The sequence below is a fragment of the Lacerta agilis genome, chromosome 5 (genome assembly GCF_009819535.1).
Source record: "Lacerta agilis isolate rLacAgi1 chromosome 5, rLacAgi1.pri, whole genome shotgun sequence".
Classification (NCBI taxonomy): Eukaryota; Metazoa; Chordata; class Lepidosauria; order Squamata; family Lacertidae; genus Lacerta; species Lacerta agilis.
The window spans coordinates 83,800,962-83,828,918 of record NC_046316.1 but is presented as its reverse complement, the minus strand read 5'-3'; the positions used below and the strand labels follow the sequence as shown (position 1 = coordinate 83,828,918).

The 27,957-nt window shown below is 43.7% G+C and overlaps 1 protein-coding gene across 1 annotated transcript in view; it reads right to left on the bottom strand.

The window, feature by feature from the left end:
• Positions 1-27,957, bottom strand: part of NAALADL2 (N-acetylated alpha-linked acidic dipeptidase like 2) — a 506,548-nt gene that overhangs the window by 339,038 nt on the left and 139,553 nt on the right.

Below are 27,957 nucleotides of genomic sequence, written 5' to 3'. Positions count from 1 at the left end.
CGGTGTCCCGTTGTGCCAGAAGCGGTTTAGTCATGCTGGCCACATGACCTGAAAAGCTGTCTGTGGACAAACGCCAGCTGCCTTGGCCTGAAAAGTCCTTTGACTGGACTTAACCATCCAGGGTTTCTTTACCTTTCTTTACCTTTACCTTTACTTCTGCAATACCAGGAAGCAAGCCATGGTCTGTGTTATCATGCCATCTACATCCAGGCTCACTTGTTGTTTCTTTCCAAACAAACCATAAACTGTAACCAAGGTTTGTATTTGGTTTGCTTGAGGGAAATGAAGGATAAGCCCCAGTGTGGTCATAGCACAAAGCTAGAGTATGATGACAGCATCAGGCATGAGGAAGGACAGCCAGTCACTTTCAACTTTAATTCATAGTTTAACTATGGTTTGTGACTGGAGACGAAGCCAATGAGCATGGCTTTACTATGGAAAAGGGTTGTACAAATAAACTGAGGCTGGCATGAAGGAATTGAAGGCTTAGGCAAAGAGTGCATGCCAAATGTTCTGTATAAAACTTGGAAATAAAAACAGAACAATGAAGGATTCCTAATGCACTGGTTTTACTGTAAAAACAAGCCCAGGAAATACAGGGAGAAATTCCAATGAGGAGAAATGCAGCAGCTCCCATAGTTGTAAATCACAATGAAAGCTTTAGCAAAACTAGTCTTCAATGCAACCTGATGTACGGTTTAAAAAACTACGTGCCTTGGCATTAAACAAGAACATACAGTGCATTTTATTGCATCCAGATAGGAGACAGCGCAATTTATTTTTCAGTTAATAAAAAGAAAAGCTCATTTTGCCATATCCAGGCGCAAGCTATAAGAAGACTGCCTTCTAAGAACAGCCACGCAAATGCAAAAAGGAAAAATCATATTTAAATCAGATCCAAAGGCATGCAATAATGGTGCAAAATGCCATTTTATATAGAAAGACAAAGTGCTGCATTTAACTTTTACCCAGTTATTCTGATTCAATGTGCATGCAGTATGGCTTTAAAAAACCCACACACCAACCAAAGGATATTTATGACCTTGACTGAAGACTGCAGCTTCTTGGTGAGGAATCAAGGAGGGAAGAACCTCATCAATAGTAAACGTTCTGCATCATTTGCATTTGCACACTGTTCCTTAGAACAAACATATTTGCCCCTCTTTGCAACACTACACTGTGAGCAGTCATGATTCATTGAATCCCCCTTCCATTGTGTGCAAAATCTGATGTCTGACACAGCAATGACATGCTGCAATTATATCAGAACCGGAAACACTCGTATACCACTGCTATGATGGCGGAATGGCTGCCATATCTAATACTTGGTCATCTCAGGTAAGCGGGGGGAAACATAGTGGAATGGGAAATGATCAATAAAGTGTTCGGGTGTGTGGGGGGGGGAATACCAGCCACAATCCCAGCATCCTTGGTGATACAGGTACTTCCCAGCTATCTCTTGCACCACCTGAAGCGGAGGGACCCACCCCCAGCTCACAGTGGTGTAGCATGGGGTTGCCAGCACCCGGGACTGCGTGGAGGGGCAGTTGGAAGGAAGGGAAACTGACAGAGTATTCATGCACATTCAACTGCCTAACGGTGTCTGCGTCACCCAGGAGATCCCAGCCACAAAGATAAGAAAGGAAGAGCCATTCCATTGTCTGGAGAGGTTACCTCCTGGTCAGGGCCAGATTTAGGCTTGATGAGACTCTGAAGGTAATGGGGCCCTTTATATGCCCAGCTGTCCTCTGTCAACAACAAATTGTTGCTGTTTTTGTGTGTGTTGAATATATGGTACTTTATGGACCTAATAGGTTTCTAAAGCCATAATGGGATCAAAATAAATAAACTATGTGTTTCATGAAATCAGTCAGTAGGCATAAGACTCATACCCTTAGTCTATGCTGCCTGATCATCAGTCTACAAGCACTCTTTAATATTAGATAACAGGTACAGTACAACAGCTTGACCGACATTCAACTGTGCTGCACTGCCTTGCAACCAGTCCATGCAGAATGTAGGCCCCCTATATATAGAAATGAGCAAACCAGTGATATTTTAGGGAGCAGGCTAGAAGGCGGGGCCCATTATTTACATCATAGGAGCCTACACACCACACAAAACACTGTTGCTGTATGTAGGTTTTGTTTTGTTTTTTTATCTTACATGTTGGAAATGTACATCCAGTTTTTTCCCCTTTAATTTTTTTGGGGGCCCCCAAGAGAGTGGGGCCCTAAGCTATAGCTTGTTTAGCTTATATGTAAATCTGGCACTGCTCCTGATGTACATGAAGAAGCCGTTTTCAACGGAGCCCAGCGATGGAAACGCGCAGCTGTATTGAGGCAGCACTGGGTGTTGAAAATTTGCACCCCTAACAATTTTGCGCCAAGGGCAACTGCCCCTGTGCTCCCCATGCTACACCACTGCCATCTCATGCTTTCTCTGTAGTGGGCCTCCGTTTATCCTGTCAGCCACATTCATCTCCCCTGGGCAGCCAGAGATGCTGATTCCCTTCCCCCAGGATCAGAGAGAGCAGAATTCAGAGGGGTCAGGTAGTATCATGCTCCTTTGTGCGGGATTGTGTGGCTGGATGGCTGAGTGTTACTGGGGAATGGGAATGTTTGTGTACACATGAGTGTGGATGTGTGTGTATGTGTATGTGTGTGTGTGTGTGTGTGTGTGTGTGTGTCTGTGTGTGTGTGTGTGTCCCCTCATCCAGTTTTTAGCTTTGGCCCCACCAACTTCTGGCCCCAATCCCTTCTCCACTGCCAGTACATGGCCCCTGACCACTTTCCCCTGACGGAATGTGGACCTGTCTGAAAGAAAAGCTCTCTACTCTGCATCAATGCCTTCACCATCCCAAAACCCACACTGACAAACCCAAGGGGCCGAACCCTTATTTAACACCAGAGTAAGTTACTGTCTTACTGTCAGAGAAAAGAAAACACAATATGCTGTGCACTGTAAAGCATTGGAAGAATATAGTGTGCCCTGCCATAAACCTTACCTTAACAGACCTTAAGGGAGAGGAATGCTAGTGAAACTAAAGCACAAAAATGCCGGGGAAGGGACTGGTCATTTTTCAAAAAGGACAACCAGGACTGATCCATTAGCAATAAACTGTGTAGGAAATCTTCACATTTCTCCTCCTAGCTGTCCCTCTTCCAGCACTAAACATCCACTCCTTCAGAAACCTGTCACCTTCGCTTCCCCGCTCCCTCTCTTCTTTCCACACTGCCAAAGCTCTCAGGTCAAGACTCAGGTGACTCCTGGGGTCCCATGCCTCTTGCCTCCTGACATTTGTTTTTCCTAAAGGGAAAGGGGAAATAGGCTGCCCCCTCCCCCCGGGTTCTCTTCACTTCCAACTGCATCTTTCTAAGGTTCTTTTTCATGCAAGGTAGAGATTGAGGGGTGTGTGGCTGCCCTGTCCCCACACCATCCTTCCCTAGCGGCCTCACAATGCTCAGATCCCAGGGTGGCGCTAAGATGGTGCAATAGCCATGCCGCTCGGGACTGGTGTAATAATAATAATAATAATAATACTAATAATAATAATAATAATTTATTTATATCCCACACATCTGGCTCAGCGTGCAGGGTAGGCTGCTGGAGCGGGGAAAACAGGAAGAATTCCTGCCCGCGCTCCACTTAAATAGGGCAGGCCACATACTCTGGCCAACCGAATTGGTCGGCCGGGTGAGTGACGTGGCCGGGAATCCCTCTATCACACAGGGGCTGAGCTCGCAGCCCCTATGCACGTGGCAGGGTCGTGACTGCCCGCAACTCCACCTCCTCTTCAGGGCAGAAGTGGTTTTCTGACAAAACATGCAAAAGACTGCAAAGTTCATTTCAGATATCGTTCGTGACTCCACATCTACAGTTGGTGGCCCAAAAGGTTATCCAAATTTATCTCTGACTCCACATAGAGATGTGTCGATTGAGGAGACTACAACGTGATTTACAGTTCATAGATCTGGTAGAGGAGAACTACCCACAACTCAGGCCTTTTAAAAAAATGGAAAGCCAGAGTAAAAATGGGCAGATACAGGGGGAGGGTGGAATGGGCAATTCAACAAGAACATCGGGGCAATTCAAAAAACCCAAATCATGAAAATGTTGTGTGATGACAGGTGATGTAAAAAAAAAAAAATGTCTGACAGCAATGCAAAAAGTAAAATAGCCCACACTCTCCTAGAACCACAGATCATGGTCTCCAGCTTACCTGTTTCTCCTCTGCCTGACCTCGATCCTTCCATTGCATAAGGTCCTCGGTTAGTTGCTCATGAGTAAGCAGGCAAAACTCCGAGTTTTCTTCTAATAGTTTTATTGTGCAAACTATGTACAGTGCAGAGCTAACAAGTTCATGTCTGTATCAAGTGCCAGCAGTATCCGGGAATGGCCCCTTCCAGTTCTGACACCAACAAAAGAGTTTCAGTATACGAAAACCCCGCCTTCCATCCTTTCGTTTCACCCCTCGACGCCTTTGGGGTGATGGAAATTGCGTGCCTCCTTCATCACCCCTGGGGCTAGGGGAGTGCAGGGTCTCTCCGACATCCCCAGAGCCTCAACCCTCCATGTCCTGAGATCCATGGCCTTCCCCGCTAGAAGCCTCGCTGCTCCCTCCACTGCCAGAGGAGGTGCTGCTGGTCAGGTGGGGCCGGGGCTCTCTTTCCTGCTTGGCAGGGGGTTGGACTGGATGGCCCTTGCGGTCTCTTCCAACTCTATGATTCTATGATTCTATGTAGCATCCTGAGAGCCCTTCCACCACCTTGCGCTGCGCCGGGGACAGTTCCCTGACACATTGCTACTCCCCACATAATATTTACCAGTAATTCTAATCTATAGAATATGGAGACCCCTGTTTTAAGAAGTCATGTGTAGTTGTTAATGTTATGGCAAAGGCATCCACAATGACATTATTTATAGGGAAATGATTAGGGCATTAACTGCGGCCAAGTTCCCAGTTCTGGGGATTTCCCAAAGAATTTAAGCAAGAAAGAATGTATGCACACGCATGGAAAATGCACGACCATGTTGCAAGGATGCACATAACATTGGACAGTTCCAAATTTTCCTTAAAAAAACAAAAACAAAACTCTGCCACAATCTTAAGCTTCCGCTCTATCTCTGCATCCCCACACCCCAGCTCCTCTCCCCCCTGCACCACTTAACATCCCCTCTTTATAGGCAGTTGCACAGTTGCAAACTTTTCAGAACAGAGTGTAGAAAAGAAAAGAAACCGCAAGGCACATGGATCAAATATAATTAGCGAGGCAATTTGATGTGCTGTTCTTAAAAGCTGCAAAGGTTATTCTACTGTTTCCATTTTGTTACAGTTCAGCAATATTTCATTAAGCCAAACCACATAATAGTCTCTCTCTCTCTCTCTCTCTCTCTCTCTCTCTCTCTCTCTCTCTCTCTCTCTCTCTCTCTTGACCAGCAATATTGACTCAAGAATTAATATGCCACCATAAGGCAGGAGAAGGCAGCACAGTTTCAACAGATAATCCTATTCTCGGCCCTCCTCCCCCATCCTCCAATCTTCTGAACCAGTGAGAAGGATGATTTGAATGTCTTAGTCAAAGGGAAAAGAAATGTTGAAAATAATAAGGAACATTAATCACCGGAGGCATTGCATGAAAGGCTGTGTCATACATTAGTCCCAATAAGACATTTTTTTGCCACATATAATGAACATCACGTGTACAGGAAAATTAACTGTGAGAGGAAACAGGCACCTGCTTAACTTGTGTGAAGTCCACTTAAAAACCATATGGTGTGTTTTTAATGGTGTAGGCAGGCTGCAGTTTCCATCCAGATGTTAAGCCTAGCAGTTCCTGCCTCTTAAGTAGGGAAGGACAAATCTGTCCTGTAATCATAGAATTGTAGAGCTGGAAGGGACCCAAAGGGTCGTTTAGTCCAACTCTCTGTAATGCAATTTCAGTTTCTCCCAGTTTCTCATTTTTCCACATTTCCACATGTTAGTGATTTCTTAAAAAAAAAAAAGTCCTCATGAGAATTTACCAACATTTTAGTGCATTTTTTTGTAATACAGATTTTGTTAATGCATTTCTGCCTGATATGCACATTTTGCAAAGCATGTTCTGCCTAATATTCATATTTGCCCCCATATATCGAATGTTATGTGCTATTTTCACTGCTATTTTCACTTTATGCAATTTATCCATGGTGTGTAGGCATTTTGGTACACAATACCTGGTTTCAGAACTGCATTACAAAATTCAGAGATGCGCAAATTTCAAAGATTGCCCATGTTAAAATTTGTGCGTTGTTTCAGAAAGTGTGAATTGGCTAGATTCACTTTTAAACATGAACTGAATCAAATTCCTCCAACATCCCTATGCCAACGACACAACAGGGGGATACTGGGTTTGGCATGTGACCTACAGATCACAACTCATATCATTGTGTGGCTGGATGTCAGGGCTGGCCTGCTCATCTCACCACCAACAGAGAAACTGTGGCTGGTTTCTTGCGAGATTGCATGAGATTTCATGGAACACATGAAATCTTGTGAGATTTTGGCGAGATCTCACCAGACATCGCCGCCACCACAGGTAAGGGGGGCTTCATCAGGGCATGGTGACAGCATGACAGCACAGTGGGGGACAGCATGACACCACATTCCCATTCCACCTTAGGCAGCAAAATGGGATGTGCTGGCCCTGCAAGATGCTGACAGTTTGTACTAGGTACCAAGATGTTCTGGGTGTGTGGTGAGAGCAGGATAGGGCATGGAGATCTTTACACCTATTCCACCCTCCTGTCATGTGACCTAGGGGCCAATCTTCAAAGCTTGGCAGCATGCTCACCTGCAGACTCAGCTGGCAGTGGCCCCTCCCAGAAGCTCTTAAGCAGAGTTCAGAACAGAGGTACTTTACATGGGCATCCTATAGTTAGGATTGCTCTGTCCATAACGTTCCATATAGAAAGGCTGGGTAGAAATGTCAGAAATAAAGGAAAAAACGACAGCAATTTTGTTGTTGGTGATGACATTGCTCTTACAAGAAAACCAACAAGGTCCAAACATGCTGACATTCAGGTGGGTTGTTCCCACCATTCTGAACTAAATATATTCCATAGCGTGGCATTTTCCTTTTCCTTTTTAATACTCCTGTTCTCCGAAATTATATCACTGAAACGACATGTCCAGTGGTTTTCAACCTGTCTGCAATGAAGCAGTGTCATTCCAATGCTTCTTTGCAATGCAGGTGCAGACTCTGGGTATTCAACTGCCTCTTCTAATTAAAACACACACACACACACACACACACACAAATACAAACACACACACACCCCACAGCCCCTGATTTGCTTGCCTTACCAGACAGTCTAAATATTTGCTTCACGATAACTCTGCAAATACACATGCACGTTCAATCACACCTGTCATATTCTATTAATAACCTGCAAGGGACACAGGGAGGAAGTGGGAGAAGACAAGAAGCAGAGAAGATGCTGAAGGGGGTGAAAAAGACTAAAAAGGGGGGGGGAATCCAAAGGTCACCACAGCTGAGAAAAGCATGGCAGAAGCACAGTCCTTTCACTGGGACCGAATCCGACAGCTTTTGTTGACGACTGGCTCGGGGACATGGCCCATAACCAGCACAGTGCCTCCACTTCGAATGGACTCCCCTGCATAGCTTGGCAGCCCTCACAATGGCTATTGTGTCAGTGTTCCAATAAAAGAAAACACGCACCGTTCTCTGTTCCCTTGCTTTTTTGAAATCTCCACTCCTCTCTTTTCAGGGTACGTCTGTTCGTTTTTAAGCCTGTAAATAGCACCCAGCATCAAGCGAGCTTGACCTCAAAGATGCAATGAAGAAAACAAAGTGCTGATAACTCCCCCCCCCAAGAAAGAAAGAAAAACATATGCTGCCATCTAAGAACAGAATTAGCTCCCCGGTTTTTAATACCTGCAATGGGAGAGTGATAATAATCGTGCGTGACAACTTTCCTCCTCCTCTCAAAATAATTACGGCTCTCTCCAATTCAGCATCTGTGTTGCCAGATGTTACTGTCAAGCACGTAAGCAGTGGGCACAGGCCCTGCACAGAACTGGCCTCCATCCCAAATTATTTGAATATGTCAGCAGATGCAGGTGGCTCGCAGTGATCCAATGTCTGGAAGTGCGTTGCAAAATGCAAATCTAACTAAGAGGAACAGGAGCGGTGTGGGGTGCAGGGAGCGCTAGGACACATCAGAGTGCATCCAGCAGGTTTAGGTATAATCACTTCTGGGTGATGAAGATGGGCATTCCGGCTGCAGCGCAGGAAAAAGGGCAAAGTGGTTAGAATTAAAAGTGGGGGGGGGGAAGAGCTGCAGCTCTGCGGTAGGCAAACTGCTTTGAATGCAGGAAAAAGGGCCCCATGTTCAACCCCAGGCACGTCCGGGTGGAAAACAAAATTCTCTTCAGAGCCAGTGTGGTGTAGTGGTTAAGAGCGGTAGTCTCGTAATCTGGGGAACCGGGTTCGCGTCTCCGCTCCTCCACATGCAGCTGCTGGGTGACCTTGGGCTAGTCACACTTCTCTGAAGTCTCTCAGCCCCACTCACCTCACAGAGTGTTTGTTGTGGGGGAGGAAGGGAAAGGAGAATGTTAGCCGCTTTGAGACTCCTTCGGGTAGTGAAAAGCGGGATATCAAATCCAAACTCCTCTTCTTCTTCTTCTTCTTCTTCTTCTTCTTCTTCTTCTTCTTCCTCCTCCTCCTCCTCCTCCTCCAGTAGACAGATTCTTTGAAGTGCTGAAGAGCCTCTATAATACTGAGATAGGTGGACCAAGGGTTAGACTTGGTATGCCTGTGACTACCAATTTCTGGAAATGGCGAAGGGGACAAGTGTTGTTGCGGTTGGGTGCTGTTTTCAGGCTTCCCACCGAGAGAACAACATGCTAGAACTAGATGGGCCTTTGGTCTCAACCCAGCAGCGATCTTCTTAGGTTCTTCGGTCATCTGCAGATGCATTACCCCGATGAAAATACCAGTACATGCAAAGGATGCAGCCATACAATCCCAGGCACTTTGCAGCTGTGCTTGCTCTTTAGACCACTGTGTGGGAGTCAGTGCACAGGTGGTGTGTGTGTGTGTGGGTGGGTGGGTGTATGGTGTTTCTTTTTATTATTAATTTAAAATATAATAATGTACAAATTGCTGGTCATGTCTGAGACTTTGGGAAAATGATTGTTTATCCAGTACTAAGAAATCGTTAATAAGATGAATGGAAATTTTAAAGAGCTGCTTGACATTTCATTCTTAGCGATCTGGAGAAACAAAGGAGAGGCTGAATAGATTTCTAACGAGCATTCCTAATGCTAATTGAATGCTTATGAGAGAGTGTCCATGGGAGTGTGAGAAAAAGATTAACTTTATCACAGCAGGTGACTAAGATGAGCAGTAGCATTTAGGAGTGCTTACAAAATTATCCCTACCCGAATTTCTCCCTGGATTTTAGGGTTTGGGGCGGGGGGGAGGCGGGGGGAAGATACCTGATCTTCTTCCTGAAACAGCATAGATGTGATAATGTTTTGCCATTTTTTTTTTTCATTTTGATAACCAGACATTATTCAACCACGGAGAATGCACAGTTTTGTCACTTTCTTTGGTTTGCATTTTGTTCTTCCATATGGGTTGGCTCCAGTTCGGCATATGTGTGCACTGATTAAATTTCAGTGGGAAAAGAAAGTGTCATCTTGATTCCACAATCATGTCAGGACTCATTTTGGTGCTGTGATTTCATCTGTAGGCATATGCCTTGGAGCTTATTACAGGCATCTCATAACACTCAGAAATAGATCTTTTAGTGTGGCCACATCCACACTTTGGAACTCCCTGCCTATTGAAATCAGGCAAGCAACTTCACTTTTTTCTTCTTGGCAAAAACATTTCCGTTTAGGCGGGCCTCTCCAGATGTGTAGAATATTAGCACAGATTTTAATCTGCTCTTTGGCTGATCATTGATTTTAATTATATTTTGAATGTTTTAAACAATGGTTTTTAACTGTTTTTACTTATGCTTTTATTATTATCGTAAACCGCTCTGAGGTTTTATTACAATCAAGCAGAATATAAATCATGTGAAATAAAAACAAACAAACATATTAAGGTCGGGGAGTCAAGCTGAAAACTACAGCAAATATTTGTCACTTCCAGAATTAATTTTGATCCCCTCTCAAGTTAAAGAGCAAGGAAAGCAGGGTGAAGCACAGGGCAAAACACATACCCCTCTAATAACAATAAGTTGTGGAATTTGCTCCCCACAGAAGTGTGTCTGGCTGCTTCATTGTACAGCTTTCAGACAATGCCAAAGACACATTTATTTACCTTGGTTTTTGACACTTGAGGCAGGGGCAGATTTAGGTTTCTGCAAGTAGCACTGGGTGCTGAGCAAATGGGAGGGGGCGCTGTCTCGAAGCCTGGTAAGCATGGTGCTGGGCTTTGGGAAAGAGGCGTGAGGCTCAGACAGGGTCCTAGAGTCCTCCCAACTCCTTCTGAAAGCCTAGCTAGCACTTTCCCAACTTTGGGAAGGCGCTAAGAGACCTTTCCTCACCTTGGTGAGTTGATCTTGCTCCTGGAACATCTTGTGTGTCCTCTTCTGCACCCTTTCCAAGTCTGCAGTATGTATGTATGTATGTATGTATGTATGTGACTAATAATCTTTCAGGCATGATGATGAATAATCATCTCAGGTGTCACTGATGTATACAATACCAGTTTCAGTGCCCACCAGCATCCTTCCAGCTCATCATGTAACAGGTACAAAGAGTAGCATGTCATGAGACATCCTCACGTAGCAACTTTCCTTGTTCCAGCTCCGTATTGGTGGTGGCACTGATGGGCCTACAGTAGGTGAGATGAACCTTTGGGCCTCCAGATGTGGAACATGGCCAATGGCTAGGGTTGATTAGAGTTGTAGTTCACCCAACAACTGGAGGGTCAAAGGCCTCTACACACCTGGAGTAGATAAACATAATTGTGTGATATGTAGCGCCAAGGAGGGGAAACTAACCAGGATGTGGTATAGCACATGCACCAGTTTTCCTGCTACTTTTCAGTAGACACAGCTCATGTGCCCAATAAGGATGGGGGAGTTAATTTATTTCCTGAACATGCCACATGTGTTCCCCACTAAGTCTGCTGCATCCCATTTTTGCCTTTTTAAAACACGCAGAGAAAGATCCCCATTTAAATCTCAATATTCTTACCAAAAAAAACCACGAATTCCTAAGCATGCTATCTCTCAAAATACACATTTCATATTTCAGAAAATTCAGAAAGCCGACGAACTATTAAGCTCCAATTTGTATATTTGCCCAGGAGGGGTGGAACACGTCGGTCCATATTGAAACTCAACTTCTTCAAGCTTCTTCAAGCATCCCTACTATCCAGCTGTCAACCGGGAAGAAGAAGAAGAAGAAGAAGAAGAAGAAGAAGAAGAAGAAGAAGAAGAGGAGGAGGAGGAGGAGGAGGAGGAGGAGGAGGAGGAGGAGGAGGAGGAGGAGGAGGAATTTGGATTTGATATCCCACTTTTCACTACCCGAAGGAGTCTCAAAGCGGCTAACATTCTCCTTTCCCTTCCTCCCCCACAACAAACACTCTGTGAGGTGAGTGGGGCTGAGAGACTTCAGAGAAGTGTGACTAGCCCAAGGTCACCCAGCAGCTGCACGTGGAGGAGTGGAGACACGAACCCGGTTCCCCAGATAACGAGTCTACCGCTCTTAACCACTACACCACACTGGCATTACATAACAGCACAATGAGACCAGCACAATGGTTTGCATGGAGAGTGAACACTCTTCCCCACAACCTCCCCTCTCTCTCCACACACACTCATTCTCCTTGTTTGAAAGTCACCACACTCCCATTTCAAAGCTAAGGAACATATTGTTAAAAAAAGAAGTTATTTGCCTTTGAATAAAATCAATTTTGGTTGTGATTATTTCAGCCTGATGCTGAAGTACCCCAGGAAACTCATCAGCTTTCCATATGAAATGAACTGTGACGAGCCGTCTCCTTTCAGTAAGGCCACTGCAACATGCCGCTCATTGAAACTGATTACTATTCAGACAACGTCAATTTCATTATCCCCGATCGATTCCCAGAGAACAAATAAAAAATAAAAAATAAAAAAATAAAAAACCTCACTCCTTAACGGCCTTCATTCTTGTCACTCCTGTTGTGAGCACGGAATGAACAATAGTTCAATTCAGTACAACGGACCTGAAGACTGGCGATTCTCTGCAGAATTGAGAGCTGCCTGGCCTGTCTTATTAGCACCCCTTCGGTAAATGGCTGCTTGCAGGATTGACGACTTGGAGGAGAAGTCCCGCGAGTAGCAACCGGAGGAAGACTCATCTCCCTGGAGGCTTGTGCAATTTGATTTGTGTACACAAGGCAGGAAGCTAATTGCTAATTGTTGCGGACACATGCCGCAGAGCTGCAGTAACATATTTAACAGCACCATACATCAAGAGAAACCTACTTTCCTTTTCTAACAACATCTAAGCGTTTGAGAATTTCTGGCGTGACAACAATATGGGCTCTAGGGAGAATATGAGTCCCCTGCTGCAACAGCTATGCTGGTTACTGGTCTGTTTCCGGGCACAATCCAAAGTGCTGGTTATAGCCTATAAACAGTGCTCCCCACCCCCAAGAAAAATAGGTGCCGGAACTCACCATGAAGTTGTTACAGTAAGTCGCTGAGTGACTTGGGGCAGCCCTGAACAGATGCTGGTTTGACAACAGCCATGTTCACAGCCTACAGAAGTGCTAAACACTACAGTAAGCTGTCTCCCTAGCAGGTTTTGAGGTTGCTTCTGGTTCTGGTGCAGGTCAAATAAATGCACCCCTGCCTCCCTTGCTGTCGGAACTGTGCTCCATCTTTGGGGGGGGGAGCACTGCCTATAAAGCCCTACACGGATTAGGTCCAAGCTATCTGAAAAACCCCTTCTCTCGGTCCCGCCACCTCCACTGGTGCACTCGGAAGGGATGTGGGGGAGGGCCTTTCTGGAAGCTGCTCCTAGACTTCAGAATGCCATTCCTAGAGAAGCTAGACTTGCTCTGTCCTTCTCTTTCCAAAAGGAGGTGAAGACTTCCCTGTTCCATCAGGCTTTTGGGAACTGACAGCTTTTAATGGGAGGGCTTGTGCCGTGCTGTTTTAATAGATTTTATATTCATACGTAGTTTTACTTCTATCAATGTTTATTTTATTATTTTTTAACAATTGTTTTTAACAGTTCTTATTTTTGTCTGTAAACTGCTTTGAGTCCCATCTGGGAAAAGGTTATACATATATACATGCATACATACATAAAGGTAAAGGGACCCCTGACCATTAGGTCCACTTGCGGACATCTCTGGGGTTGCAGCACTCATCTCACTTTAGTGGCCAAGGGAGCCGACGTACAGCTTCCAGGTCATGTGGCCAGCATGACTAAGATGCTTCTGGCAAACCAGAGCAGCTCACGGAAACACTGTTTACCTTCCCGCTGGAGCGGTACCTATTTATCTACTTGTACTTTGACAAGCTTTCAAACTGCTAGGTTGGCAGGAGCAGGGACCAAGCAACGGGAGCTCACTCCATCACAGAGATTTGAAGTGCCAACCTTCTGATCGCCAAGCCCTAGGCTCTGTGGTTTAGACCACAGCGCCACCCACGTCCCCATACATACATACATACATGCATACATAATTAGCATTTATATGTATATATCATAAGGATGTAGGAACCTGCCCACATTGGTCCACCTAGGTCTATCTATTGGTCCATTTAGCGGCTACTGCCCGGTAGTAGTTCTGCATGGTTTCAGGCAGGGTACTCTCCAGACCTACCTGGAGATGCCACGGATCGAACTTGGGAGCTTTTGCAAAGCATGTGCTCTACCTCTTCACCACAGCCTTTCCCTCATCACTTTAAAGCACACTGCAAAGCATTTCACATATATTATCTCAATCATTTTACACTGGTATTGCTATTATAGTCTAGTACAGGGGTAGGCAATGTGGTGCCTTATAGATGTTGTAGGGTACAATTCGCACCATCCCAAATGAACAAAGCCTTATGGGGAATGTTTGAAGGAGTTGGACATGTTTAGCCCTGAGTGCTCACTGTAAATCAGCCCTGAGTGCTCACTGGAAGGACAGATCCTGAAGTTGAGGCTCCAGTACTTTGGCCACCTCATGAGAAGAGAAGACTCCCTAGAAAAGACCCTGATGTTGGGAGAGATGGAGGGCACAAGGAGAAGGGGACGACAGAGGATGAGATGGTTGGACAGTGTTCTCGAAGCGACTGGCATGAGTTTGGCCAAACTGTGGGAGGCAGTGAAAGATAGGCGTGCTTGGCGTGCTCTGGTCCATGGGGTCACGAAGAATCGGACACAACTGAACGACTGAACAACAACAACAAGCCCTGGAAAAGAGGAGACTGAGAGGAGAAGTAAAAGCCATCTTCAAATAATAATAATTTATAATAATTTATTATTTATACCCCACCCATCAAATATCACAAGGGCTGTCACATGGAAGAGGGAACAAGCTTGTTTTCTCCTGCTCTGGAGGGTAAGACTCAAACCAATGTTTTCAAGTTACAGGCAAGGAGATTCCAACTAAACATAAAGAAAAAAAATTCTGACAGTAAGAGCCATTTGACAGTGGAATGACTCTCCTGAGAGGTGGTGGACTCTCCTTCATTGGAGTTTTTTAAGCAGAGGTTGGATGGCCATCGGTCATGGATGCTTTAGCTGAGATTCCTGCATGCCAATGGTCAGGGATTATGGGAGTTCTTGTACACAACATCTGGAGGACTACGCTTCAAATAATAGGACATGTCAATACCAGGTTAAGTGTGCATTGCATTGCAAACTTAAGTCCCTATGCTGCGTCAGCTTTCTAAGTCAATATGTAAAAATGCTGGCAGCCTCATCTGCTCCCACAACTGAGAGGCTATCCTGCCCACTGTCGCGGGCCCTTCGCCCTGTACAGCCCACCCCCCCGGACGTTTTACGGTCTATGAGTGCTGCACCAACGACAAACAGTTCCCAGCAGCAGCCCTTCAGACCACTAGCTGGATCCTGCCCACTTCATTCACCACAGACGAGGATATTGTGAACTAAAAAGATGTTTATTGCGTACAAAGCTTGTGGTTGCTGATAAAATAAAAGGTTGTTCAATAAGCTTAAAACAGTTGTCCTATACCGGCCTAATACCTCTAAATATTACCGGCCTAATACCTCTAATAGAAAACTAAATATCAATAACAATGCGTTTCACAATCTCTTTATCCTCTCTGCTAACATCCACCTAAGACTCTAAACTCCCAGCTCTATCTCTTGACTCACACTTCAACTCCCCGCACTTAACTCTAACTCCTCCTGCCCACACTTCAACTGCCTTACTGTCCACTGGGAGGGGTGTTTTATACCCAGGCTAAGCCCGCCCCTGAGGGTTCTAACTGTCAGAGAAGTTAACCCCTACCTGGCATGAGGCTAGTTCTCCACATACCTCCCTCCTTTTTAGGTTTGTATCAGAGGTGTTACTAGCCAAAGTATCCCTCTGATACAAACAACATTTTTAAACATTAACATAAACAATACATTTTATAACTCTTACCTATTTTACCTATCTATGGCATAATATTACATCTTCAGTAAAAGTACATATAGTTGTGAACATTATATACAATAGTTCATGCAGCATTAGGTCTTTATTGCAAGAAAACCCGTAACTGTCCATTAACCTTTGTCTTTGAGTCTTCATTATAAGGCGTCTGCGATGAGGTTTAGGATCCTTTACGCTCCTTATCGTCCTTAACCGTCGCAAGAAGTATCTTTCTCGGGACACCAGTCTTTTCTCCGCCAAACGTGATGGGATGTAAGCTGTCTTCCCCGGCCAGATGACACCGTCCCATTCCGATCTCTGCACTCGAGGCGTCTGTAACGATTGTGGATCCCAAGCTGGGTAGAGTCCTTGTTGCTCAGGGTCAAAAGCTCTCTTAGTTCAACCTCTCCCTCCTTCAGGATCTCTGTTAAATGTTTAAGCTCGCAGACTTGTACACACAACTCCAGGTCATCATAAGCTGCATAAACACTGGTTGTCTGGCTTTTAAATGCACTGGGAACTATTTGCAGAAGTTTGTGGATATCTTCCGTTTTAGTCAGCTTGCTGAAGCTTTCTAGGCAAGCGTGATCTCTTAATGAAAGTAGGCTAACAAGCTCTGATTGCTTATTGCTCATAGCAATCTCCCTTGTTGTCAGTTCATCTTTGGTCTGTAGTGATTTATTAGTTCCCACTTCGAGCAATTTTAAGATTACTTTTGTATGCCTTTGACGTGGTAGCCCTGTTAATGCTGTGTAACTACATTCATTTTGGACATTTATTTGTGTTGCATGAGCAGCAGGGTACCCATCCTCCCACCACACAATCTCTAGTGTAGGAAACACTTTCACTTTCATAGAAAGTCGATGGGACCCCATGCCAGCTATAACTCCCAGTACGTCTTTCTTTCTATCTTTCCAACTGATGAGTGGTTTATCATAAATTTGACTAGTTGTTCTAACTGATCTCACAGATAGGTCACTGGTCATATTGCAGGTAGACACTCCTTTACCAATATCACAGGCTTTTTCAACAACGTGACTATTGTAGTCTAGATTGGGTTCATGGTTTAGGGACTTGATTGGGTTTATCCTATTCACATGCATGACCCGCCTCCCTTCACCGTATGGAATTATATCGTTTATATCATTCATTTTAGAAATGATCTTACAAGGACCTTCCCATGTCAGTTGTAACTTGTCACTGTTTACTGATCTGATTAATAAGATATCTTGTCCTGGCTCAAAAGATCTCTCCTGTGTTTTCGTTTTATCTTGCCCATGTCCTTGTAATTGACAACTATGGCACGTTCGACAAAATAACTTTATTTGCTTGCCCATCCCAGGCCAAAAGAAATTTTGGGACACCCTTTGTTTGGTTCTGGTGATTCCCAAGTGACCTCCAAAGATACTGCCATGTGCATGTTGTATTATCTTGGTTCTAAATTCAGTAGGTACTATCAGTTGCCTGTGGATCTCATTACCCCCTCTATTAGGCTTTAAAAGAATCTCCCTGTATAGCAACCCATTGTTGACTATAAACCGCTCCGGGCTTTCAGGGGTTAATACTGTATTCACGGCTGTGGCTTGAAAATATTTCTGTAAATCTGTATCTAGTTTCTGCTTGGCTGCAAAACTAGCTGCTTGACTATTTGTAACTGGCATTATACTTGTATCTTGTGTCAGTTCAACAGTTGTATCAGGCCTTTCCTCCTGAGGTAACTGTCGCAGTTTTTGTGCCCTAGTTATTACAAATGCACTCTGTACATGGTCAAGTAGATCCCACCCGATTAACATTGGAGCTGGGATTTCTGGTGAAACTGCTACTTGCCATTTTCCAGACCATTGTTTATATGTCAGATTAACTAATGCGACTGACAAGATTTCTGGCTGTTTTGATATTCCTTTTAAACTGATTGTTTTGCCTTTAATAAAGTCTTCTGGCTTTAACAAATCAGGATGTACAATACTAATCTGAGACCCTGTGTCTTTTAAGCCTTTATATGGTTTACCATTCACCCAAATTTCTTCTCCGGTTTTGTGTAATAACATGTCATCTTGTTGAATTATATAGCACCTCACAACTTGGGCCACTGGTAACTCATCAGCCTCTGACTGGGCCTCGGTTGCCGTGGCAACCATGTTGGCAGTTGGCTCTGTCTCCACAGTTTGGACACAATATGTCTGCTTCTGAGGGATATTATTTGCACTCCTAGTTCTGAGTTCAGTTCTACAGTCCAATTGTCGATGGCCTTTTCTCCCACATTGCCAACAGATTAATTCAGGCCTTTTACCCTCACTATATTTATTTACTTTTCCCTCAGTCTCCCCCGTTGTCATAGTCGTGTTATGGGGAACATTTGCATTGGCGGGAAAAATTTTCTTGGCAGTTTCTGTGGTAAACTTTGTGGGCGGTTGCATTCTCTTAAACTTATTTGTTTCCCACTGTTTGTCCTTATATTTTGGGGCATCATAAGCGTGTTCTCGGATTTCATTTATTTCATCTGCCAGATTAGCAGCTTCCAGGATGGTTTTAGGGCGTCTTTCTTTAATTAAATACTTCAGATGACTATTAATCGTGTCATAAAATTGTTCTAATGCGATCACCTCTTTTATTTTCGCCACAGAATCAGCACCCTCCTGTTCTAGCCACTTGTTTAAATAATTTGTAGTTTTAGCTCCTAGTTGAGCAAATGTTTCCTCTCGCACCTTTTTTATTGTTCTAAACTTTTGTCTCAGTTGTTCTGCAGTAATTCCGAATCTAACATAAACCAACTGTTTAAATGCTTCAAAATCTTTAGATTGATCAGATGGCATTTGAGAATAAATCTCTGTTAATGTTCCACTAATACGAGCTCTCAGTATTTGCATTTTCTCCTCATCTTTTACTTCAAAATCTTCGCAAGCCCTCTCAAAAGAAATGATAAACGCTTCAGGATCGTCTTTATCTCTGAAGTCAGGGAATCTTTTTAAATCCACCCTGCTAGGATTTTGTGTGGAACTATTGTTGTTGTTTCTATTTTCTACAGCTGATAATTCAAGTCTTTTCATTTCTAATAAATATTCTCTTTCCTCCCGTTCTCTTTCTCTCTGAATAGTTAAGGTCATTTCTTTCTCTTTCAGTTCCATTGCCTCTCTTTCTCTCTCTCTCTCTCTTTCAATATTTAAAGTCATTTCTTTCTCTTTTGCCTCAGCTTGTAATTTCGCTAGCTCGAGTTTTAAATTATATTCCTTCTCAAGTTTCCATTTCTCAAATTCCTCTGAGGCTTTAAAACTAGTCCCCTCATCAGGATTTTTGTTAAATGTTTCAGTACCGGTTTCCTCAATCTGGGAAACCCCATTTTCTTCTTCAGAGCTTTCTACTTGTGAGTCCCTAAGAGCTGTTTTAGTCTTTCTAGGTGGCATTTTCTATTTATTTGGTGGTATTATATTTGTACTTAAATCAAGGATGTTTCAGTTAAACTATTTCTTCAGGCTTAGTTTCCACAGTTTAGGTCCAAAGTCACGCCTAAAGTTACCTCAGTGCACTTTGTCCAGCGTACTTTTCCGACCTCTCACTATAAACCTTTCTGCCTGAAATAGTTTCAAACGCAAGGTATCTTTGTAATTCTCTCACAATCTCACAGTCTTAGGCGCTATCACACCACACCCTAGGGCCAGGTAATTCCTCTCTGAATTCCCCTTCTCCCTTTCCAGGTGTATGCGATCCCCTTCCTGACTAGATTGTAGAGTCTCACAGAAGTTTGCTTAAATCCTCTTTAAGCCTCACACTTCACACAATGCGTCACCCTTAAATCTTTCTTGTACCTTGGCACTGCTTGCCAACACTTTAGATCTTTGATCTCAACGTGACCACCACTTTATGACAATCTTTCGTCCCGACGCTGCCACCACTTTAATGTCGCGGGCCCTTCGCCCTGTACAGCCCACCCCCCCGGACGTTTTACGGTCTATGAGTGCTGCACCAACGACAAACAGTTCCCAGCAGCAGCCCTTCAGACCACTAGCTGGATCCTGCCCACTTCATTCACCACAGACGAGGATATTGTGAACTAAAAAGATGTTTATTGCGTACAAAGCTTGTGGTTGCTGATAAAATAAAAGGTTGTTCAATAAGCTTAAAACAGTTGTCCTATACCGGCCTAATACCTCTAAATATTACCGGCCTAATACCTCTAATAGAAAACTAAATATCAATAACAATGCGTTTCACAATCTCTTTATCCTCTCTGCTAACATCCACCTAAGACTCTAAACTCCCAGCTCTATCTCTTGACTCACACTTCAACTCCCCGCACTTAACTCTAACTCCTCCTGCCCACACTTCAACTGCCTTACTGTCCACTGGGAGGGGTGTTTTATACCCAGGCTAAGCCCGCCCCTGAGGGTTCTAACTGTCAGAGAAGTTAACCCCTACCTGGCATGAGGCTAGTTCTCCACACCCACTTTCCCCAAAGATCCACAGGATGGTTAATGAAAGATGATACGTTTAATTCAGTAGCAGCAAAACCCTGATGATCGTTGAAGCAATTACCAGGGACTGCTAATTAAACTGTTGAGGTTTTTCGCTCTGAAAGGTTTGCTTCAAAACCTCTCCTCAAAGGATGCCCCAGGGATAGCTAAGCAGAACTGCTGACTCTCTCAGAACCGTCATAGGATCAGGCCTCAGAATGTCTTTGATTAATACCAAGGGCGAGGTGGAGCAACAGAACAAGGAAAGATAACCACTAGATCCAAAATGCTGAAAAGTGCACACTTGAACCTTACACAGAACTGTGTGGTTTTTTTTTTCCCAGATGTTGCCTGCAAAGTAGGAATTTAAAAGTAACAATTTATGGCAAAAAGTGGGAGGGAAGGAATAGAAAAAAATGAAAAATGAAGCGAAACAGGGCAAGGTCGAGTACAGTTTCAAAAACAACCAATAGGAACAAAAACTATGCTACTAAGACTGCAAGTGCCAAGTCTCAGAGCCAGGGAGTAGAAAAGGAGGAAATAGGCTGAATGCTAAGCCTGTTTAGGTCAGCCTCACGACAAACCACTGCAGAACAGTTACAGGTAGGTAGCCGTTGTTGGTCTGCCATAGTCAAAACAAAATAAAAAATAAAAAATTCCTTCCAGTAGCACCTTAGAGACCAACTAAGTTTGTTCTTGGTATGAGCTTTCGTGTGCATGCACACTTTTTCAGATACACACTTTATCTAAAGAAGTGTGCATGCACACGAAAGCTCATACCAAGAGCAAACTTAGTTGGTCTCTAAGGTGCTACTGGAAGGATTATTATTATTATTATTATTATTATTATTATTTTGTTTCAGCACAGAACACTATTTTAAAGGCTTGTTTTCCCTTTGCCAAGCCAATGGCCGAACTGGGTTTGGGTCCAGTGTAACCTTATGCTGTCTTGCTTTACACCCATTTTTGTGTGCACAGGATTGCTCCCTTAGAGACCCACATGAAGAGCGATTCATAAATTAATCAAATAATCACAGTAATAATTAAAAGAACCCCTTTTCTTATGTTGCACGTTGCTGTTAGGCGACGTCATTTTTATGGGTTGGTGGAATGCATTTGCAAGTGCTGTACATTTTATGCTGACTTGCCTCTTTAACTTTGGAGGAATTTCTATATGCGATCACATTATGGGAGGAAACACCTGGGCTTCAACCTACACTGTTCATTATAAGCCTCTCACTGTTGTGATGCACACACAAGGGACAGCCTACTAATTCCTTCTTACCTACAAACAGGTGTTTTATGGCCTTCAGAAATTATTTCAGTGCATTGTGTTAAGTGCTGGAGAAATGTATATACATACATACATACTGTTTTAGGATTTTCACTGCTGCAAGAAAATACCCAATGAAGGACAAAGTAAATCCATCACGTTGCTGATGAACACAAAATCATACAACCCTAGAGACCTGCAGGTATGCATTTGTTTGGTTGGGTAGCAACGGGATGCCCTCCAAATGTTGCTGGACTGTCATTACCACCATCTCTGACTAGGGATGGGAGAGAAATTTGATTTAGGTGAACCTACCAAATCTGCACATACCGAAATAATACGCAAATCAAAACCTTCACACATCTCCAAATTTTGCACTCGGAATTCACCAGCCAAGTAATGTGTACAGAAATGCATACAGTGGGGGAGGGGAATGTGCATTAAAAGGTATACATTTGTGAAAATAATGTACACAAATTCTTTATATTGCATTTGCTTTGCAAAAAAAATGTGCATATTAGGCAAAATTGCAAAATAGTGTTTTTTTTCAAATTATTCAAAAAGCGCTTCATAAAAGAAACGTGCACTAAAACAGTGTTTCCCAACCTTGTACCTCCAGCTGTTTTTGGACTACAACTCCCATCATCCCTAGCTAGCAAGACCAGTGGTCAGGGATGGTGGGAATTGTAGTCCGAAAACAGCTGGAGGCCCAAGGTTGGGAAACACTGCACTAAAAAACTCATTTTCATGAGGAATTAATTTTAATTCAAATTGCTGCAGAAATGTGGAAAACTGAATTTAAGATCAGAGGAGTTAGGTTTGGAGAAAGTCAAAGCGGACCAATCCACCCATCCCTATCTCTGACTAGGATTGTTAGGATTTGTACTCCAACAACATCTGGAAGGCATCACATTGGCTATGGCTTATGGTGAGTTGGTTAAACCAATAGTCCATGAAGCTCAGTATTGTCTGCAGTGATTGGTGGGAGCTATCCAGGGTTCTGAAACCCTTACTTGGAGGTAACGGGTATTGAACCTAGTAACTTTTGCAGGCAAAGGATGTGTTCTACTGCCAAGTTACAGCTTGAGCTCAAAGGGAATCATGATGTAGAAATTCAACCCCATGGCTAAGCTGCATTTTCACATGCCTTCCACCATCGCCACTCTTGTCTTTGGACCGGAAGGGCAGCAGAATGGTTTAGTGGGTAGTTTCGGATAAGACGATCCATTTTTTCTATTATTTGGATTCTGCTTCCATACTGGCACAACTTATTAATGTTCTGAAGCTCAACATCAAAAAAACTAAGATCATGTCCACTGGTCCCATCACCTCCTGGCAAATAGAAGGGGAAGAAATGGAGGCAGTGAGAGATTTCACTTTTTGGGCTCCATGATCACTGCAGATGGTGACAGCAGTTACGAAATTAGAAGATGCCTGCTTCTTGGGAGGAAAGCAATGACAAACCTAGATAGCATCTTAAAAAGCAGAGACATCACCTTGCCGACAAAGGTCCATATAGTTAAAGCTACGGTTTTCCCAGTAGTAATGTATGGAAGTGAGAGCTGGACCATAAAGAAGATTGATCGCCGAAGAATTGATGCTTTTGAATTATGGTGCTGGAGGAGACTCTTGAGAGTTCCATGGACTGCAAGAAGATCAAACTTATCCATCCTTAAAGAAATCAGCCCTGAGTGCTCACTGGAAGGACAGATCCTGAAGTTGAGGCCACCTCATGAGAAGAGAAGACTCCCTGGAAAAGACCCTGATGTTGGGAAAGATGGAGGGCACAAGGAGAAGGGGACGACAGAGGATGAGATGGTTGGACAGTGTTCTCGAAGCGACTAGCATGAGTTTGGCCAAACTGTGGGAGGCAGTGGAGGATAGGGGTGCCTGGCGTGCTCTGGTCCATGGGGTCACGAAGAGTCGGACACGACTGAACAACAACATTAGTGGATTGTGAATTATCATGTGTATTTATTAATGCAATATCTTTTGATGAGCCTACTAATATCTATATGACTATTTAAGTTTTGTTAGTATGTCTTGTAATTGTGAGTGGATTATCTTGAAATGTTGCCATGTTTTATAATGTGAACTCTTTTGATACCATGAGCTGGTTTGAGCATTGTTTACCACAGAAAAGTAGGATACAAAGAAATTGATAACACGGACATCATTTTACCCCACATATCTGCCGTAGAAGGGCTGAAGCTCAGTCACAGAGCGCCTGGCTGTGCAAAAGGTTCCATGTTCAATCCCTGACATCTCCAAGTCAGGCTGGCAATGTCCACTCTCTGAAATCCTGGAGAACTACTGCTTCTCAGTACAGTCATACTTTGGATCCCGAATGCCTTGGTACTCAGACGTTTTGGCTCCCGAACACTGCAAACCCGGAAGTGAGTGTTCCAGTTTGCGAACGTTCTTTGGAACCTGAATGTCCGATGGGGCTTCCGATTGGTTGCAGGAGCTTCCTGCAGCGAATCAGAAGCCGTGCTTTGGTTTCCGAACATTTTGGAAGTCGAACGGACTTCTGGAACAGATTCCATTTGACTTCCAAGGTACGACTGTACAGAAAATACTGTGCTGGATAGACCAACAATCTGACTCCGTAGATGGCAACTTCCAGTCTGCCAATATGTCTCCTCCACTGTTGACAGAATAACACAGACAACCCGCTCACAAACTTAGATCCACGTACACCACTGTTGAGTTCTTAGCATATAAATGGCAGTCTACATTTACTGGAAGATAAGTTCCTTTCAGTGTTATTGTTGGAAGCACTGTTGATGACTACAAAATGAAAGCTCTCTTTGTGAAATGTCCTTCCTTAAGGGATCTCCCTCCCCACCCGCCTGAAAAATAGCAGCCCAATGGCCATGGAATACTGTGGATGATGGTAGTGGAAAACCAGGAAGGGAATATGAGTGGAACACAATGCAGTGTCTTGGGAAAGGGTGTGTCTTATTGGAAACCCGAACATTTTGTTGATGATCCCACTTGCAGCTATACAATGATTAGCTCTGTGTTTAGGGGTAGCAGAGATTCAAACAAGTTAACACATAGTTAAGTAGAACATCTGCCCCACCTTCTGCCTTGGTAATTTTCAGTGTGGCATCTGCAATACCAGGCAGAAAAATCCAGTGCCTATGGAGACAAAAAAGCTCTTCATTTCTTTTGGATTTTTAATGCATTTCAGACAGCTCTGGTGATATTCAGCCCTGTTGTTCCGAAGCCTGACTAGCTATATTACTGTCCCTTTTTGGGTGCTCCTTTCTCAAAATTCCTCTTTTGGGGGTCTTAAATACACAAAAGCAATCATCTCTGCCTATGCTTTCAGACTAATTAGCAAATTCAACACAAGCCAATAATTGGAACGCTAGTATTAAGCATTTCTGCAGGGGCAGTGCTTCAGAAGAAACACGGTTTGCCAGGAGCAAGTGCCAAGATGGCGCCGCACTTGCCGAAATACACCGCCTGTGCATTAAAGGGGCATCATTTAGATATCAGTGGAAAGAGGGCTTAGCAATTTCGGGAGGGGGCAAAATGTCTTGATTCACAAACTGGACTGTGGGAAAGTTACGCATTTTAAGAGAGTTAGTGGTGTTGACATTATATTACTAAGAAGGGCCATAGCAGTTCTGATATCAAGATCTACCAAGATGAGCGGGATCCACTGGATCACTGGCTGGGGGCATAAGTCCCCATCCTCAGCTCACCTGGAGAGACCAGAGTATCTCTCCCATCCCCAACTGGCTCAGCCAAGCCCTGTAAATCTAAGGTAATATAATTGACATTCCAAGGGTGTGGCAGGCTTGGGACCAAAAGGGGGGAGATTTAGGGTTGATCCTAAACCCCTTCAGATCAGTCCCATGACCTGACAACTCAGCATAAGTTAGTATTGCAAAAACAGTGCTGTAATTCAAACCTCACTCGCTGGATCATTGAAAGATTCCATCAACAGTGTCTCCAAAAAAATTTACACATCACCTGAGAAGACAGGCGAACTAATGCCAGTGTACTGGAAGAAGCAAAGATCACCAGTGTAAAAGCAATGATTCTTCAACATCAACTTGGTTGGACTGGTCATGTTGTGCAGATGCCTGATTATTGTCTTCCAAAGCAACTACTCTATTCCCAACTTAAATATGGTAAGTGTAATGCTAGTGGTCAACAAAAGAGGTTCAAAGACTCTCTCAAGGCAAATGTAAAAAAACATGTAGTATAAACACCGACAACTGAGAAACACTGGCCTGCAAGGGCTCCAATTGGAGAACAGCCTTTACCAAAGGTGTCATGGGCTTTGAAGACTCTCGAACTCAGGACACAAGGGAGAAACGTGCTAAGAGGAAGTTATGTTTGGCAAACCCTCACCGTGATCAACTCCCGCCCAGAAACCTACATCCCCACTGTGGAAGGACGTGTGAATCCAGAATTGGCCTCCACAGTCACTTATAGACTCACTGTTAAAAACTTACTTGGCTACGAGTGATCACCAAAGAAGCAGTAGTAATTAAAACACTATTTTAAAGTCTTGTTTTCCTTCTGCCAGGTTCAGGCTGGGGTCAGCCGGAATACAGTTTGGATTTGGTGTACTATATGCCAGCTTAATTCATGCTATCTTGCTATATACTTGCTTCTTGTGTATAGGATTGCTCCCTAAATCTTTTTTTTTTTTTTTTAACATAGCCATTCAGTGTGTTAACCAAGGAGTAGCAGGAACAATTACCGGTAGTATCACAAATGATCTGAAACAGTCCTTGATGCCTCCTGGCAGTTCCAGGAGGCTTAAATTCCATGGGAGTACAGTGGTACCTCGGTTTACATACGCTTCAGGTTACATACTCCGCTAAACCAGAAATAACGCTTCAGGTTAAGAAATTTGCTTCAGGATAAGAACAGAAATCGTGCTCTGGCAGCGCAGCAGCAGCGGGAGGCCCCATTAGCTAAAGTGGTGCTTCAGGTTAAGAACAGTTTCAGGTTAAGAACGGACCTCCGGAACGAATTAAGTACTTAACCAGAGGTACCACTGTATCTGGATTTAACCATTTCAGTCCAAAGCAGAGCCCCAGGGAGGGAACTGAACAAGAGAGCTTACACAAGTAAATAGAAAACAACTTAAAATAAAATTTTAAAAAAAACACCTTGTGAATATGGTTAACGCTGAGGGAATAGGGGGTTAAAGAGACACTATTAAAAAAAAATCTGAATGCTAAAGTTCTAGGAATGTGGGTATTTGATTCAAATAATCTTGTGGGTGAATGTTTCTATGTTCCTATGTAACAGATGCTGGTGATCATTTATGTTAAATTTATTTCTCAAAGAGAAGCAGTATCTCTACTTTCCTTCTGGAAAGAAAACTTCCCCCGCACAGTAGGCATGTTATACAAGAGTATGAAAACATCTGAATATGTATAATGTCGGCAGGCATGTTCTCACTGCACAGACCTGGAGCATGCAAAATTAAATCTAGACAGTTTATATGTTCAGCAGGATCAGTTGGTAATGTTTTTTTCCTGGGGCAATACCAATTGAGGCTAATGGGGGAGTGGCGGCTGACACATTTTGATTGCCCTTTTAATAATAATAATAATAATAATAATAATAATAATAATAATAATAATAATAATAAATCCCTGCAGGCAGAACACAAGCACAACAAGAGAAAGCTTCAACCTAGTCCTGTGAGCTACTCTCAGGGAGCCGTAATTTGACTTACTTTGCCATGTGAGATTCACTAAACACTTGTGGTTGTCATTGAATGGCATTTCTGTTCCCACAACACTTGAGACATCAGTTGTCTTTTGCATTGCTCCTAATTCCACCGTGTCTACCAACTAGGACTGCCTGTTTTTGAAATTGCCAATCCCAGAAGTCAGAATTAACAGAGGTGTATCTAGCAGACCATAAAGAAGACTGATCACTGAAGAATTGATGCTTTTGAATTATGGTGCTGGAGGAGACTCTTGAGAGTCCCATGGACTGCAAAAAAGATCAAACTTATCCATCCTTAAAGAAATCAGTCCTGAGTGCTCACTGGAAGGACAGATCCTGAAGTTGAGGCTCCAGTACTTTGGTCACCTCATGAGAAGAGAAGACTCCCTAGAAAAGACCCTGGTGTTGGGAAAGATGGAGGGCACAAGGAGAAGGGGACGACAAAGGATGAGATGGTTGGACAGTGTTCTCGAAGCGACTAGCCTGAGTTTGGCCAAACTGTGGGAGGCAGTGAAAGATAGGTGTGCCTGGTGTGCTGTAGTCCATGGGGTCACGAAGAGTCGGAAACGACTGAATGACTGAACAACAACAAATGCAGCAGAGGGGGAAACCTTGCCCAGATGTTGTTGTTAACACATCCTTCACCCTAAGGTCCAAGGGCAGGTTACAACATGAAAAAAAAAATACTTGCTACAAATATTAATCTCAAGTGCCAAAAGCCAGAGTAAAGAGGTGTCGTAGTAGTAGTAGTAGTAGTAGTAGTAGTAGTAATTTATTTATACCCCACCACTCTGGCTGGGTTTCCCCGGCCACTCTGGGTGGCTCCCAACAGGATATTAAAACACGATAAAACACCAGACACTAAAAACATCCCTAAACAGGGCTGCCTTCAGATGCCTTCTAAAAGTCAGATAGT